The sequence below is a fragment of the Carassius carassius genome, chromosome 31, assembly GCF_963082965.1.
Source record: "Carassius carassius chromosome 31, fCarCar2.1, whole genome shotgun sequence".
NCBI lineage: Eukaryota > Metazoa > Chordata > Actinopteri > Cypriniformes > Cyprinidae > Carassius > Carassius carassius.
The window spans coordinates 25,480,895-25,499,112 of NC_081785.1; the positions used below are offsets into that span (position 1 = coordinate 25,480,895).

At 37.8% G+C, this 18,218-nt stretch overlaps 1 pseudogene; it reads right to left on the reverse strand.

Moving 5' to 3' along the window:
• Positions 1–16,950: 16,950 nt before the first annotated feature.
• Positions 16,951–17,683, reverse strand: LOC132112129 (claudin-20-like; annotated as a pseudogene).
• Between the last annotated feature and the right edge of the window lie 535 nt (positions 17,684–18,218).

Consider the following 18,218-nt stretch of genomic DNA (forward strand, 5'->3'; position numbering starts at 1 on the left):
TACCTTCTTGATTGATAGGTTCCTGTATTCGCTACATACGTCTGCTATGTCCAGTGTGGGGGGTAACGAGTTACAAAGTTGGTATAGCCTAGTTATCACAACATTGTCAATCGCGTCGTCAATTGCAAACGATAATTTATTCAAACGTCTCACTACAGAACTACCTACAGTAGCCTAATTTGTGGAGGACGAAGAGAAAGCACCCATGGCCGTAGCCAGATATGAGGTCACAGAGGTCCGGACCTCTGTAAATTTTTCATGTTTGAAAATACGATTTGTTATCTGTTTGACTAATTTGCAGCTAAACTCATATGAATGTCTGCATATATAATTCAGAATGTTTAGCGTCCGTGGTATGAAAATGATCACTGTTATGGTGCATTCACACCAGACGCAAATAGAGCGTCGGGCGCGAGTGATTTCAATTAAGTCAATGCAAAGACGCGAATAGACAACCTGCGGCACATTTCGCGCCAATGAGGCGGCACGAATGACACGATTAGCGCAAATGACGCGGCACGAATTGAGCGTTTCAAGCAAAAAAATCTGAACTTTGGCAAAATTTCACTTCGCGTTAACCAATCAGGAGCTTGCTCTAGTAGTGACGTGATTACGATGTCGTGAGCGGAGGGAAAACCCAAAACAACAATGGAGGACAAACTTATCATCGCTGTATGTGCATACCCGGAGATGTATGATACTACTTCATACTTTTACAGAAACAGGAATAAAAAGGATCTTCCTTGTATATATATAACATTAATAGATTAATTGAATAAAGACCAAAGATTAGATTTACCCCAAATGAGTTATATTTTATCTTGAACCACTAAAGAGACATCAGAGCCAGCCGCACATGTCAGAAGGTAGCCAAGGTGAGAGTACTCTCGGCAGATACATGATCACTGAGCTCCCGCTGATCGCATGGAGCTCACGTCTCCGAAATCGGTGAAACACATTTTTAAATAGACGCTGTCTTTATAAATAAACCGAATATTTGAGTTTAAAACAACTACATTATCGCATTAAATACTTTTAAAACTACATTTCATGACACGATAACAGTAATATTTAGAAAATTATCAGAATAAAAATGGTGGTTGAATTTCACAAGCGAATTTCACACACGAATGAAGCGTATGATACGGAGCCCAGCACATGACATGCTGGAAAAAATAGTAGGCTAAATCGTGTGCACGATTTACTAATTCATAACCTGGATTTACTATTTTGTTGACTTGATTTATAAATAGTGCGCACGATTTACTAGTTTGTTCCCTCGATTTGCTAAACCGTGCGCACAATTTAGCAAATCGAGGGAACGCAATAGTAAATCGAGGAAGCGAAATAGTAGTTGTGTGCAAGTTTTAGTACATTGAGGAAACGAATTAGTAAATCGTGTGCACAATTTTTTTTTTTTTTTGCATGTCATGTGCGGGGCTCCGTAGTATGAACTCAAAATGTTTAAGCGTCCAACTATGCGCGAATAGCACGATTTATTAGCGCAAGTCGCGTCTGGTGTGAACACAGCATAAGACGCTTCCGAAGTGAACGAGTCTTCAGAGAGTTGTGAGCAAGAGCCTCTGTGTTGCCAGATCCAGCTGCTATAAGTGTTTTTTTTACTTGTCTTTTCAACTTAATTTGACACCGCAACTTCCTACTTTATTAAGTTTCTATTTTAGGATCAGCGATCACTTTATCTTATCTAATTTCCAAAATATTTTAAATAGTTTCGGTTTATTTTATTTGTTTATAGGTTTTTGTTTATTTTAATAGCAACATCTGGCAACAATGCATCGCTGGCATTAGTCTGGCAGATATAAAAAAAAAGGCAGCGGCTATTTACACTAAGTGCAAATATCTATAGATTATATTTATACGATGTTAAAAAAGCTACAAATAGTGGCAATTATCTGCACCTTAGTATTGTAGTACATTATAAAACAGTATGCAATAATATTTTATTGAGTCTAATTTAATGGATGCCACTTTATTGGGACGATAAAGCCCTCCCTACAACTACCCTTAACTTTATGATTATTTACTTATTTTTCATTGAAATAAAATGTTTTCTGATGTGATTTGAAATTTAAAAAGGGATAATTTTTTTGAGAAAAAAAGCAGATTCGAACCCAGGTCGTTCACGATAAAGTATATTTAACACATGCTTTACCTGACTGTGAGATACTGTCTTCTGTAATCTTGACTATCCGGAAATAACATGTTTGGTGGGCAATATGTAAGTATGCATGAATAATAAACAACTGATAAAATGATCCACCACATAAATATAGTATTAACAAACTTTGATGCAATAAATAGGGTATGATTTAAAAATGAGCATCCCTCCAAAAACATCTACATTTCTGTCTCTTTTCAAGTGTTAGTGTACATAATTAGTTGTATTTATAGGGGTTATTATAGCACAATTCTATAATAAGGGGGTTATTATAGAAACGCCCTGGACCTCACTAATTTTCAAAGCCTGGCTACGGCCATGAAAGCACCCATTTGGTAAATGAGCCAGAGAAAATAATAACTTTTAAGTAGGGTCCAGTGCCTTTTCGATACTTTTAAAATGGTACTGGTGCCTGAACCGATACTTAAAAAAAAAAAGAGCCACAAAAAACTATGGGTGACATTACATTACAAATATTTAAAATAAATCCATAGCTTTCACCTTGGATGCTCTCATTTCCCAAGTTGTGCTTAATCTAAGTCTTATAAATGTATTTCACAATGTGGGTCAATATTTAATACAAAACCACACATAATGTTTGTTTCTACTGTATCTCTGTCACTCACTCTGATATTTAGTTAAGATGAGTGCTGTCTGTCACTGTCTTTAATCAGTTCTGTGAATTACTGTATGGTCATTCTTTATAAAGTAGCAAAAATGTTGTTTGTAAAGTACAGTACTGTGCAAAAGTCTTAGGCATATTAGTATTTTCACCCTAAAAAGGGTTTTAAGCCAGTTATTTATATCTTTTGCTGTAGTGTGTCAGTAGGAAATATCATCTTGCCATTAATTTTAATAATAATCTAGTGCGATTTTAAATGCACAAACAGTCTGACAATGGCAAAATGAATGTTTGGAAATGTAAACTGATATTTTACACTGACACACTACAGCAAAATATATAAATAACTGGCCGAACACCATTCTTTTAAGTGAAAATACTATCACTGTGCCTAAGACTTTTGCACAGTAGCTAGTGTATGTATAAAGTACATATGATTAAATTAAGTATATTTAAATAAGTGTAATTAAAGTATGTGTTCGTTCATATGTGTTAAGGGCTAGATTTTCGCTGGAAGAAACAGCTGTGATGTGATGAGCGGTGACAAGCGAAAACTTTACAGTAGATTAGAAACCGACTGCTCCCTCGTGACCTTTTGCAAACCGTATTTATGAAAAAAAAACTGCACAGATACAGATATTCTAACAATCTATCCATAAACACATAAGTTATCTTGTGACCTCTGTTTGTGTTTGAGTCCTCTTACGCTGCTCCACCGCGGTCTGCGGATTGAAGAGCGCGCTGAAAGACGGGGAGGAGATCGGTCTGACGCCGGTTTCATATTAAAATTAAGAGGACGGACTCTGAGGCGAGCGCAAATTTGTGTACAGTTTATGGAGCTAAATGCTACAGCCCCGCTAAAAAAGCCTAGCGACGCCCGTGCTTCTTGTGTACAAGAACAAACATTTCAATCGATCTCTCAGGCATTTAAAAGGCACCGAAATCTGCATCCTTATTCGGTTCGGTGCATACCGGTTCCATGCCCAACCCTACTTTTATGAAATATATTTTTTTGATAAACTAACCCAAAACTTTGTCCTTTCTGGAGTGTGATGTGATTCGTGTCATGTGCAGGTGCGATGGATCGTGTACAAACCAATAGGGTGTCAGAATGGTATATGTTTATACTTCTCATCCAACCACAATCAAATTCACTCCATCCGGATGCCGCGATTTATCTGGAGAGGTTTTTTTTTTTAATGATGACAAGCCGGAATGAAAACAAGCCGAAATGAAATGGCAGTAACAAAACTATTAGAGTAGAAAGTACAGATACTTGTGTGAAAATGTAAGGAGTAGAAGTAAAAAGTCGGCTGAAAAATAATTACTCAAGTAAAGTATAGATACCCCAAATTTCTACTTAAGTAAGGTAACGAAGTATTTGTACTTCGTTACTTGACACCTCTGTCGATTTAAGAAGTAAAGTAGTTCATAAAGTCATTACTGCTGTGATGTTGGGAAATGTAAATGCAAACACATCCCAGGATTGATTCCGGAATCGATCCCGGGTTGGGGACCCTAGTAACATTGCCGGGTTCAGTCCCGGAACGAGCGCTGTATGAACAAAATCCAGAACTAATGCCGTGAACGATGTGTCGTAGTGATGACGCACATTATCGCTTGACTCTTTTACCAGGTGTTTGAAGGCAGATCAGCGTTTGCAACAAAAAAAATATGTTCAAACTAATGAAGTATAAATCATTTAGTTCCTAATTTTCTGCGCTGACACTGAGATCGTTCGCCAGCTTAAGTGAAAGTTAACGTGCCTAGCATTTTCGACTTATTACACGTCACATCCTGATATCACGTGTCTTTACAGGACCTTTACGGGTTGTGTGTGAATGCACGCACATATTCTGGGTAATCACTGGCAGTGTGAAAGGGGCAAAATCTAGCGACCCGGGAACAATTGCCGGGACACATTATCTGTGTATTTTCCGGAATCGCAGTGTGATAGGGGCTCAGGTCAGATGGTCACTGCAGTCACCCTGATCCTAACCCTAACCCTCATGTTGAAATGACAGTGATGTATGTGTGTGTCTGTGTATGACTCAATTCTTAAATACTATAAACATTCTCACTCTATTTTAGTAATATAATTTGATGGTGACAGAATTTACACATTCAGACAACTAGAAATTAAAAAAAACAATTATATCACAAGATGTTGCAGGCTTTATGTGTGGAGATATATATATACACACATAAATATATATATATATATATATATATATATATATATATATATACACACACACACACACACACACACACACACATATATATATATATATATATATATATATGTGTGTGTGTGTGTATATGTGTGTGTGTGTCTATATATATATGGTATAGTCTTTAACATCTTGTGATTCATGACACTGGGTAACAAATAAAATTATTGAAAGAAAAAAAATGTAAAAGAAGGGGGAAAAAATATTTTGGACACCTAATGTACCTGCAATTATAGAATGACCCTTTTGTCTTTGGTGCAAACAGTGTACTGTGACATGAAATTTACAAATAGTATGACTAACTATATATATATATAAAAATGTAATTAACTCTCAGATATTACACAAAGTTTCCCTCATAGGAAGTTTTCCAGGTGTTCTGGGAGTCTATATGTCCATCTACTAGCAATCTGGTGTACTGGGCCAAGGCACAGAGGATGGGTCAGGAAGCATCCCCAAGCCCTAGCCCTGCACGGAAAATCCAGCTCATAGATGAACTGTTCATCTACTGCTGTCGGGTAGCTGCTGGACTGAGGAAACAAGCTATTGCAGACATTTTTGGAGTAAGTGGACATTTTTGGACCTGCTTGAGCCTGGAGATGTGGTCATGGCAGACAAGGGGTTCACTATTGAAGATATGCTCTCCAATGTTGGTGCTAGACTGATAATTCCACCTTTTAAATGTGCCAAGCAGTTCAGCAAACAGGAGTGTGAAAAAAACACAGGCCATTGCACGCGTCAGAATTCTGGTGGAAAGGGTGATTCGAAAGGTCAAGGAAAACCACATCTGGGATTCTGTTGTGCCACTGACATTGTCAGGAAGTATTAATCAGATCTGGCATAATTGCTGTTTTATGGTTGATTATCAGGGACCAATGTTTCTTAAGCAGTGATTGTGTATTAGTATGTTAGATTATTTTAGAATGACTGATTATTACAATAGTAGTGTTAACTTTTGACAGTTTTTTAATAAATTTTTTTGTTAGTTTTTCAGTTAGTTGCAATGCATACCTTTAATACTTACCATCATTAAATGTGTTTTTACTTTTTATTGTAAAGTAAAAGTTCATCTATGTATATTGAAATTATGTATATTAATTTTTCGCGAAAATAATTGGACAGACACAATGAAATAGCTGACAATGAAGTCGTTTTATAATAATTCATGAAAGAAAAATAGTCAACTCTGTTCTGGTGTTCATTGTTATTTCACACATTGTATTAAATAAATACAACTAGTAAATGTGTATGCATATCATATACATTACAGAATATCTAATACAAAATGTATTCAGCTTGGTATGCACATTTTACATCTAATAAAGAGCAAGTTATATATATTTCATGTTATAATTTGTGATTTATCTAATATGTTACAAAAGATCTACTACAAAATATGCTACATACTACTCAACTACATAAATTCATATTATAATATGAACAGAAACTGTCCATTCATGCCGCTGAAAGATAGACACTCTTGTAAACGTTATAATAGTACATGTCTAGCTTGTCTTTCATTGATGCTATGAAGGCATCATCTCGCCAGATCCTCTGTATTGTGCAATCTGATTTTGTCAGTCACAAAGTCACACCAATGTAGACCAGTAACTGCAAGCTGACCTTGTACCTGCCAGTAGTACTCATGGGTCTCTTTAAGTTTGGCTAGTCCTCTTTGAATTTTCACAAACGGAACCTGAGCAATGTTGTCAGCAGAGGTGCTTTTTACCTCCACTAGTCTAAACTGGAATTTTTCAGATGGATCGTGGACTGGGTTAGTAATAAAGCCACATGGTAGGACACTAACACTGGCTGTCTCAGAATATTTTCTCAAAATATCTGGCTCAAGTTCAAGGCCACGTTTCATAGCACTTGTCTGCCTTGTGCCCTTAATGATTCTTGTGGCCAATGACTGACTTGCTGAATCCCCAACCACATGACAAACCTCCCGGGAATCTGCTTGCAGTAACCCTTGATTTCCGAATTTGTCCCCAAGCAGTGCATTTCAACTGTAGTCTTGTGGCCTCTTCAATCTGGCAATCTAAACTATGGGTAACTTTTATAGACTCCAGATGAAGTGCTTGATGGTGTGTGGGCCACACATTATAATTATAATTATTTTATTATTATATTTTTTTATATAATTTATTATAATTATTTTATATAATTTATATATTTAATTATAAATTCTCCAGTCTGTTACACATGAGCTATTACAGTTTAATATATACAGGTTTAAAGTAATATTAAGCATAGTTTAATTACAAATAGATAATATGTAATATAATGTAATATACAATATAAATTAGACTCAGTATAAATTAGACTCAGTATATAAGGTTTAAAGCTTATTTGTAAATGTTCATTTGAGCCTGATTGGATTGGTTTGTTTATTTATTTCAGCTTAAAATCAGTCCTGTATAACCCAAAATTTGTTTCATTTAGCTTCATGGTACTGGACCCTGTATTCATTGTAAATGTTTTAAAACAGAACATTATTAATGTTTATATATCGTTTTACCTGCATTATCGTCATCCAATGCACAGTCCCAGTAAAATTACCAGATATAAGCATAGATGAATCGGTACAGAGATCACAGTAAATGAACACTGTTCAGAGTTAATAAGATTTATTGAAGGTTTAGAGAGATGCGACTGGGAATAAGTTGCCACACATGTTGTATAATACACTGCCTCCTGTTATGCTCTTGTCAAAGTAACTGGATTAGAGAACTAAATATTGTGTAGCTGGTAATTATCAATAGCTAATTCACTCTGAACTGCTCTGCACTACATTCACACTTTTGATTCCATTTCCCTGCAGAACCCCTCTGTAAGGTCAAAGAGAATTAGCTGCAGCATTTCAGAACAGGATGTTGTTCTATTTATAATCATATACATTAGCAGATATGCCACTAGGGTATATATATATATATATAGTTATTTATTTTATTTATTTTTTGTTGCTTTTCTTAATCTCTGGGAGTCTTGTGTGGATGTAGCAAGGCACCTTGTTCTGTCACATTGGGTGACTGTGTTTGTCCTTGAAGGCTTGTGTCCACAGTGATTGGTTGTGCACCGTATGTCCTCAGGCCCATACTGCACTTGCTGGTCTGCTCTGTCATGGATCGCATGTGTGGCTAAAAAAAAGCATAAAGAAGACATTAGAAATTTTAGTTTTGGACGAATACATATGGCCTAGTTGTGGTTTGATCTGACTTTTTTAAAATAAGAGACTTATCCAATAATCAAAACGGACTGGAAAAGTCATTCAATTAATTGGTCAAAAGGTGTATGAACTCTGCAGAACACATCATCTCACTTCAATTCTTATAATGCTTCAGTTAATACAGCTATTTATTAGACTGTAAGCTTATCCTATGAAATATTCTTCTCACAAATATATTTTAAATATCATTTTTGAATGTTGCAGCAAATGGTTTTGAATTACATAATGTTATAACAAATAATAATATGAATATATTCCTGTAGAGACTTGCTATTCTGCAACAGCACCATTTTTATATAATTTTTTCTTGAGAAATAAAAGAGAGAGAGAGAAAAAAAGTCTTACTTAAGCTCCTCCCACATTTTTATTTAATAAACATATTCTTGTTTGTGTGTGTGATATTTTGAATGAACTACATTAAGTCTTTTAAATTTAAAGACAAATCAATGCTGAAATGTCCAACGGGGCAAGGTTATCCACATCTTCTGACAATCATATTATATCTTCCACATTGTTCATGTTATAAAAATAACACTCTGCTTCTTAAAGAAAATAATACATTTACATTTATTCATTAAGCAGATTAATAATAATAATAATAATAATAATAATAATAATAATAATAATAATAATAATAATAATAATAATAATAATAATAATAATGCTTGCAGTGACTGAAGTGAGCCATTGAGGGTTCTTGACTGATTGATTTGTATATGGACTTGGCACGCCATTACTGTTGATGAGATTGATGATTAAAATGCTTTACTTTACATGAAGACTTGTAATGCACTATTTCTCCATTGTGTAATGTTACAAAAACACCTTTGAAATGAATTTGGGGTAATGCACAGATTTGCTCTCCTTAGATCTCTTATGGGAAGCATTTTTTTTTGTATCTAACATACAGTTATATTATCAAAACTAAATATTTTTTATATATAAATAAATAAATCTCAGCACCATGTTCAGTATGTAATGAACCTTAATCAGATGGCCTACTAAACCCTACTATGATGGACAAAAATCTACCAGGGCTGTCTTACACTTAATGGACTGTGACTTATGATTACTGCAAACATCAAATCATAATGGATAGTAAATCATATAATATATATTGTGACGAGTGGGGCGGGGCCGAGAGCCGTGGGAAAGGAGCGAGGCCGGTGGAGTGATTGGAAATCAGCGACACCTGCGACACTCACCCGTAAAACAGGAGCAACGACAGTGAAGGATGAGAGAAGACCAGGCCTGGATTTATTTTGTGTCTTTGGTTATGTCAGTCGTCCGCGAGGGGCTCCCGCACTGTTTTGTCTTTATTTTATTATTAAAGTCATTGTGATTGTCTGCCGGTTCCCACCTCCTTCTTCCCACGAAAGAACCTTGTTACATATATAAAATAGCCACATAAATGAAAATTGCTATTATTTTCTCAATAGTGTAATTCATATATATTTTAAAGACAAATACTACTATGATGTATACAAATGTACTTTGCAATTTAAATGCATCATCCTTTTTAGAAAATTGGGTAAAAGGTTTATACATACAACTCTTATAATGATATTGATTTTTAGTACTTCGCTTTCAATGGTCTTCTAGGAAATTAATGATTGCTGATTTTTATTTATTCACGTTTAATGTTAACTAAGAATACAGTAAATGAAATTGATGAAAGAATATGTTCGGTACAGTCTGTTCTATTCAAATCTTTCTTTGCCATTTGTTGTTTAAGTGTTGTTCCCAAATGAACAATACAGCACAAATTAATTAAATAAGACATTTGTTTTTAAGAACATAATGCTTACACAATTTTTTATTAATAAAAATATAACTACTCGCACAAGCACACTGAGAGAATAGTACAGAAACATTCAAACAGTATCCTCTGCAAGAAGGTGCAGAAGCATTGACCAAAAATATAAGCTGCATTTGTCCAATGAGAAATAATTAAATTGGCCACTGAACAAAAAGGGCCTGTTTGTTTCATCTGGATCATATGAAACTTTTTCTAGCATGCTGATAAACAAGTGCACCATAACAATGTATTAATAGTTTGTCTTTATAATTACAAAACCTCTTCTGGTAATACTATCTACAGATAATTAGCTTCATTTCAGTGCATCTTTTACCATGTTAAACTAACGAAAAATAAAAAAATTGCTTTCAAATGAGGTTACACAATTAAAGGTGTAAATGTTTGTCTTCTTATAAAGAAGATTTGCTGTGAACATGCCTGGGTGTGGAACAGTGCTCTCCATACAAGAATAATGATAAACGCAATCTTTGCAGAGCTTTGATGAATTTGAAATCCCAAAGCACTATTTAAAATCATCTGTCATTTTAAGCCTGTCCTCGTGAACTTAAACTGCTTGTGATCCTGGGATCATTGTGCTTTGGAATTTAAGATTAGTTAAATTTAACTTGATTAGTTGTTGAACTTCATATTTATAAATTATCTCCTTATAAACGTCTAATGAAAACTTTAAACCATCTTGAATTTGGCAAACAGAACAGTATTCCTGTACATACATTTGCAAAGTAGTCATGAGTTTGGCACATTCACAATTGTAACATTTCAGTGCATCATTGCTTTTGGAGGGTAGGAGCAGTGCTTATTGCATTTGTTAATGGTGCATGGGCAGGCGTTATTGTCCAGGAGCTGGCATGTTCTGCTGAGGAGGGCCTAATCTGCCCTAGAGGGGCAGCACAAAACCTGGCTGTGCCCACGCAGCATGCCCGCTGCCGCCTGCAGGGGGCGAACTAGGCCCAGCCATCTGCTCCCCTATAAGAATCTGCTTGAGAGGAAGAATGAGCTGTGCTATCCATCACTGCCAAAGCTCTTTTTGCCAGAGCACAACAACACTGAAATTGCATTCCTCCCTTCAGCAACACAGAAATGCATGGCTGCATCTAAGCACAACACACACTTAACTCTTGGCACAAGTTCTATATGCAGGGGAGGGGGCATGCTTATGATGGGGCGTTTGTGTGCACATGCATTGGTAAATTTGCACATGACATGCAGCTGTTCTGGCTGTCAGAGGCAACATCATAAAGCGCTCAGGGAGAACTGGATGGCGAGCTCTTAAGGAGGTAGACCATGACACTGTGAAGTTTCTTGTACTTAAATTAATCTTAATATTAATGGACGCTATTTGTGGCATGCTTTCTGTTTTACCAAAAATTGAAATTTACTTCAAGTTTATATAAAAACTACATCAGTGGTAAGTGGCTGATTGATTACTACTATCAAGTCTGTGAAAACAAATGGGAACTAAATTTAAAAGGGATAACTCACCCAAAAATAAAATTTTTTGTCATAATTTACTTTCATATTGTTCCAAACATGTATGAACTTCTTTCTTCTGTTGAACACAAAATAAAACATTTTGAAGAATGTTGGTAACCACTGGTTGCCATTGACTTTACAAATTCCAGATCTGTAGGAGGTCAAACTCATACAGGTTTGGAAACAACTTGAGGGTGAATAAATGATGACAAAGTGTTCATTTTTGGGTGAACTGTTCTTTTATAGTAATAACAATGTAAGGTATGTGAGCAGCACCGTAAATAAACACTGTAAATGTTAAACAGTTTCCCTTTCTTTGGTAATTGACAAGGTGCCACAGATGATGTCCACAGACGTTAAGAATGATCTGAAATATTCCTTAAGATGATAAGATGATGTAAAGTGCCCCTTGTAGGTGACAATCTTTCAGCAGATACACTGCTAATGCATTTGTAGGCAAATGTGGCTGATTGTTCAAAATTGAAAAAAAGGGAAGTCATTTGGCAAAGGACTTCCTATGAGAATTGACACAAGCCGATTACAGCCTTATCAGGTACCACAGGCTTCCATAAAATCGCTGCCAGTTACTCAAACTCAATCTTGTCTTTGTTAACGTTATGTCTCTAAAACAAAACTGCTGCATGTATATTGTTTACTGATCATATTCTCAAGCTTGGGGTGGTCAGATGGACCCTCCCATCTGTGAGAAGGGGTGTTGAAAAGGCTTGGTCTCTAGACACCAATCCTCTGCTGTTGGCTGGAGTGATTTATGACAGTCTCCAGCTCGTCACATACAGGACCACCATCCTCTGAGTGTGCAGAGAGACATGAACCCTAGACAATACATGTATTTGTGTGTTGAATCCCGTTTCCATGGCAGTGAGCAGCAGCATGAGTAAAAAGCACACATGCAATTCCACATGGTAAGTGTATGAAAGTATGTTACTGATAGAGTGGCAAACAGCATGCCCTGAGCTGAAGGCTGCTTGTTTTTGTCTGGGGCAAAATACGAAAGTGCAGCTTTATAAAGTACAGCACAACATTACACTGTCCATATGACGTAAGAATGGGCCGTTTCCTCTCTGCCTTGGTATGAATTTCCCATAGATGCTTGACCCAGCAACCCCTATTCACTCTCTCCTCCGAATTCTCTCCAAACAGTTATAGCGGTTTATGTACTACAGCTTTTTAGGCACGGGCTATATGGCGAAAATTCAGTCTACATCAGGCATTCCACTGCATTATGCACAGGCTCCAGACAGCATGCTTAGGCAGAATATCAATCATCCTATCAGCTACCAAAATAAGACAAGAGATTTCATTAGAACAACCATTACTCAAATAGAAGGTAAAGCAAAGAATCTCCCAAACAAGTGCTCTCCCATACTGTTGCCTCTAAGAGACATATTGCCTTCTTACTTTAAACAGAAATTACCAAACGATTTTTAGCAGCTAAACGATTGCTTCTGGGTTCAGATCTTTGGGAAGGGGAGTAGGATTTGAAGTAGCAGAAACATTCCCTTGTTGCTAATCCGTTCCCAAAGGAACACTTAATAAGATTTACTAGGATGCTGGATGTGTGCATTTATTTATCAGTTTGCTCAGTCTTTCACACTGTTTTAGATGTCGCTACTGGAGCGTTGCTACCACTTACTCTGTTTGACAGAAACCTGGCTAAAACCTGATGATTACATTATTTTAAATGAGTCCACCCCCCAAGATTACTGTTATAAACATGAGCCGCGTCTAAAAGGCAAAGGTGGAGGTGTTGCTTCAATTTATAACAACGTTTTCAGGATCTCTCAGAGAGCAGGCTTCAAGTATAACTCATTTGAAGTAATGGTGCTTCATATAACACTATCCAGAGAAACAAATGTTAATGATAAATCCCCTGTTATGTTTGTACTGGCTACTGTATACAGGCCACCAGGGCACCATACAGACTTTATTAAAGAGTTTGGTGATTTTACATCCGAGTTAGTTCTGGCTGCAGATAAAGTCTTAATAGTTGGTGATTTTAATATCCATGTTGATAATGAAAAAGATGCATTGGGATCAGCATTTATAGACATTCTGAACTCTATTGGTGTTAGACAACACGTTTCAGGACCTACTCATTGTCGAAATCATACTCTAGATTTAATACTGTCACATGGAATTGATGTTGATGGTGTTGAAATTATTCAGCCAAGTGATGATATCTCAGATCATTATTTAGTTCTGTGCAAACTTCATATAGCCAAAATTGTAAATCCTACTTCTTGTTACAAGTATGGAAGAACCATCACTTCTAACACAAAAGATTGCTTTTTAAGTTATCTTCCTGATGTATCCAAGTTCCTTAGCATATCCAAAACTTCAGAACTTGATGATGTAACAGAAACTATGGACTCTCTCTTTTCTAGCACTTTAAATACAGTTGCTCCTTTACGCTTAAGGAAGGTTAAGGAAAACAGTTTGACACCATGGTATAATGAGCATTCTCGCACCCTAAAGAGAGCAGCCCGAAAAATGGAGCGCAGCTGGAGGAAAACAAAACTAGAGGTATTTCGTATTGCTTGGCGGGAAAGTAACATATCCTACAGAAAAGCATTAAAAACTGCTAGATCCGATTACTTTTCTTCTCTTTTAGAAGAAAACAAACATAACCCCAGGTATTTATTCAATACAGTGGCTAAATTAACGAAAAATAAGGCCTCAACAAGTGTTGACATTTCCCAACATCACAGCAGTAATGACTTTATGAACTACTTTACTTCTAAAATCGATACTATTAGAGATAAAATTGCAACCATTCAGCGGTCAGCTACAGTATCACACCAGACAGTGCACTATAGACCCCCTCAGGAACAGTTCCACTCATTCTCTACTATAGGCGAGGAAGAATTGTATAAACTTATTAAATCATCTAAACCAACAACATGTATGTTAGACCCTATACCATCTAAGCTCCTAAAAGAGTTGCTTCCAGAAGTCATAGATCCTCTTCTGACTATTATTAATTCCTCATTGTCATTAGGATATGTCCCCAAAACCTTCAAACTGGCTGTTATTAAGCCTCTCATCAAAAAACCACAGCTTGACCCCAAAGAACTAGTTAATTATAGACCAATCTCGAATATCCCTTTTCTGTCCAAGATACTAGAAAAGGTGGTATCCTCACAATTATATTCCTTCTTAGAGAAAAATGGTATATGTGAGGATTTCCAGTCAGGATTTAGACCGTATCATAGTTCTGAGACTGCTCTCCTTAGAGTTACAAATGATCTGCTCTTATCATCTGATCGTGGGTGTATCTCTCTATTAGTTTTATTGGATCTTAGTGCTGCGTTTGACATAATTGACCACAACATTCTTTTGCATAGACTTAAACACTTTGTTGGCATTAATGGAAGTGCATTAGCATGGTTTAAATCGTACTTATATGACCGCCATCAGTTCGTAGCAGTGAATGAAGATGTATCCTATCGATCACAAGTGCAGTATGGAGTACCTCAAGGCTCAGTACTAGAGCCGCTACTCTTCACGCTTTATATGTTACCCTTGGGAGATATCATCAGGAAACATGGTGTTAGCTTTCACTGTTATGCTGATGATACTCAACTCTATATTTCTTCGCAGCCCGGTGAAACACACCAATTTGAAAAACTAATGGATTGCATAGTCGATATAAAAAACTGGATGACGAGTAATTTCTTACTGCTAAATTCTGAAAAAACAGAGGTGTTAATTATAGGACCTAAAAACTCCGCTTGTAATAACCTAGAACACTGTCTAAGACTTGATGGTTGCTCTGTCAATTCTTCGTCATCAGTTAGGAACCTAGGTGTGCTATTTGATCGCAATCTTACCTTAGAAGGCCACGTTTCTAGCATTTGTAAAACTGCATTTTTCCATCTCAAAAATATATCTAAATTACGGTCTATGCTCTCAATGTCAAATGCAGAAATGTTAATCCATGCTTTTATGACCTCAAGGTTAGATTATTGTACTGCTTTATTGGGTGGTTGTTCTGCACGCTTAGTAAACAAACTACAGCTAGTCCAAAATGCAGCAGCAAGAGTTCTTACTAGAACCAGGAAGTATGACCATATTAGCCCGGTCCTGTCAACACTGCACTGGCTCCCTATCAAGCATCGTATAGATTTTAAAATATTGCTTATTACCTATAAAGCCCTGAATGGTTTAGCACCTCAGTATTTGAATGAGCTACTTTTACATTATAATCCTCTACGTCCGCTACGTTCTCAAAACTCAGGCAATTTGATAATACCTAGAATATCAAAATCAACTGCGGGCGGCAGATCCTTTTCCTATTTGGCGCCTAAACTCTGGAATAACCTACCTAACATTGTTCGGGAGGCAGACACACTCTTGCAGTTTAAATCTAGATTAAAGACCCATCTCTTTAACCTGGCATACACATAACATACTAATATGCTTTTATAATCCAAATCCGTTAAAGGATTTTTAGGCTACATTAATTAGGTAAACCGGAACCGGAAACACTTCCCATAACACCCTATGTACTTGCTACATCATTAGAAGAATGGCATCTACGCTAATATTTGTCTGTTTCTCTCTTTTTCCGAGGTCACCGTGGCCACCAGATCCAGTCTGTGTCCAGATCAGAGGGTCACTGCAGTCACCCGGATCCAGTACGTATCCAGACCAGATGCTGGATCAGCACCTAGAAAGGACCTCTACCCCAGATACAGATCCCCTGTAAAGACCTTGTCTCAAAGGAGCACCAGGACAAGACCACAGGAAACAGATGATTCTTCTGCACAATCTGACTTTGCTGCAGCCTGGAATTGAACTACTGGTTTCGTCTGGTCAGAGGAGAACTGGCCCCCCAACTGAGCCTGGTTTCTCCCAAGGTTTTTTTCTCCATTTTGTCACCGATGGAGTTTCGGTTCCTTGCCGCTGTCGCCTCTGGCTTGCTTAGTTGGGGACACTTCATCTACAGCGATATCGTTGACTTGATTGCAAATAAATGCACAGACACTATTTAATTGAACGGAGATGACATAACTGAATTCAATGATGAACTGCCTTTAACTATCATTTTTTCATTATTGACACTGTTTTCCTAATGAATGTTGTTCAGTTGCTTTGATGCAATGTATTTTGTTTAAAGCGCTATATAAATAAAGGTGACTTTGACTTTGACTTGCCCCTCAGTATTCACAATCCATCTGCACGTAGACATCGCTTAAGGAAATACTTCCACCGTTTTGTGCTTGCTGATCTTAAAAAGGGGAGAGACAGAAATTGATAAGGGAAATGCTTCAAAGTTGTGGTGCCTCTCGCCCTTTTATGTAGTAATCCACGAGAGCCAAGAGGTCGAGTGGCAGTGTATTGCACTTGTCTTGCTACAGAACTATCAGTCTCCTATACATAGTCCTGCAGGCTGTAGCCAGTCTTGTTATCCAGCGGGGAGAGAGAACAGTACTGGTGCTGGACCTGGTCCTGTTGCTGCTGTTGTTGTAGCAGTTGCTGCTGCTGCTGCAGGAGGAGTTTGTTGGGAGGGAGAAGTATCAAATCCTGTGGGCCGTGTCGCTTACCCGAGCAGGACCGACAGAAAATGGATCCACCCATGAGAAGGAAACCAGATGAGACGAAGGCTAAGTAGACTGCACCACCTGGCTCAAACTTGTTGCTTTCGGGGCACATTGGCATCTAGGAAACTGACAATAACCTCTTTTGTGTACCAGGAGGCAGGAACGAGGCAGAGAAAGCCAGAGGCCAGAAAACAGGTGCCGGCTGCCATGGCAGCGTGACGTTTAACATGCCGTCCCCCACCCCAGCGAGTGCACTTTAAACCCAGAGAGGCCAAACACAATCCCAGTGCTGCCAACACGCAGGAAAGCACCATAGTGGTGCGTGCCGTCTGTAGGTATGCGGACAGTGCCAGAACAGAGTATTTTAGTGTACAGCTGAACATGCCTGTGCTGTACCAGGTACAGTCCATCCACAGTCCCTGCATCTGCGAGATGGCAGTGATGATGTTGGAGCCAACATCTGCACTCACCTTCCAGTTAGGCAGTAACGTGGCCACCGTGGCACCTAGGCTGCCCAGCAATCCCAACACGAAGGCGAAGATCTGCGTGCCTGTGGACGCCATCCTGCCGCGTTCCTTAACTCGGCCAACATTAACACAAGCTTACCCAGTCCCCTCTTTTTCGGCTGTAACTGCTACGGCAAAGACTCCTCAGCACTGCCGCCTGCCTGAGGAAATAAGTGTGAGAATTAAACGAGTGTCCTCCTCCCCCAGCGCACAATGAACAAAGAGAAGTATGCACACAGCATGATGAGGAAGCAGGTTCCTAACTGTGATTTTACTGCTGCCGCACCTTTCCTGTTCACCCATTTCTGTACTGGAGAACGTACTTGGTTACTAACGTAACCTCGGTTCTCTCTAGAAGAGGGAACGAGTACTGCGTCTTAGCTAAGACGCTACGGGAAAAGTCTCTTTTCACGAAATACTGAAGCAAAAAATTATCCTTAATTTTTAATTTTTGTAAAGCGCATTTGCAGCAGTACACAGCCATAGGCGAGACAGCTCGCTCGCTCATTGGCTGCTTCTGTGGCAAGTGCACAGCCTATCGAGCGCAGGCTGATGCCATATCAGACCAATAAGGGCGCTTCGCGCCCTTCAC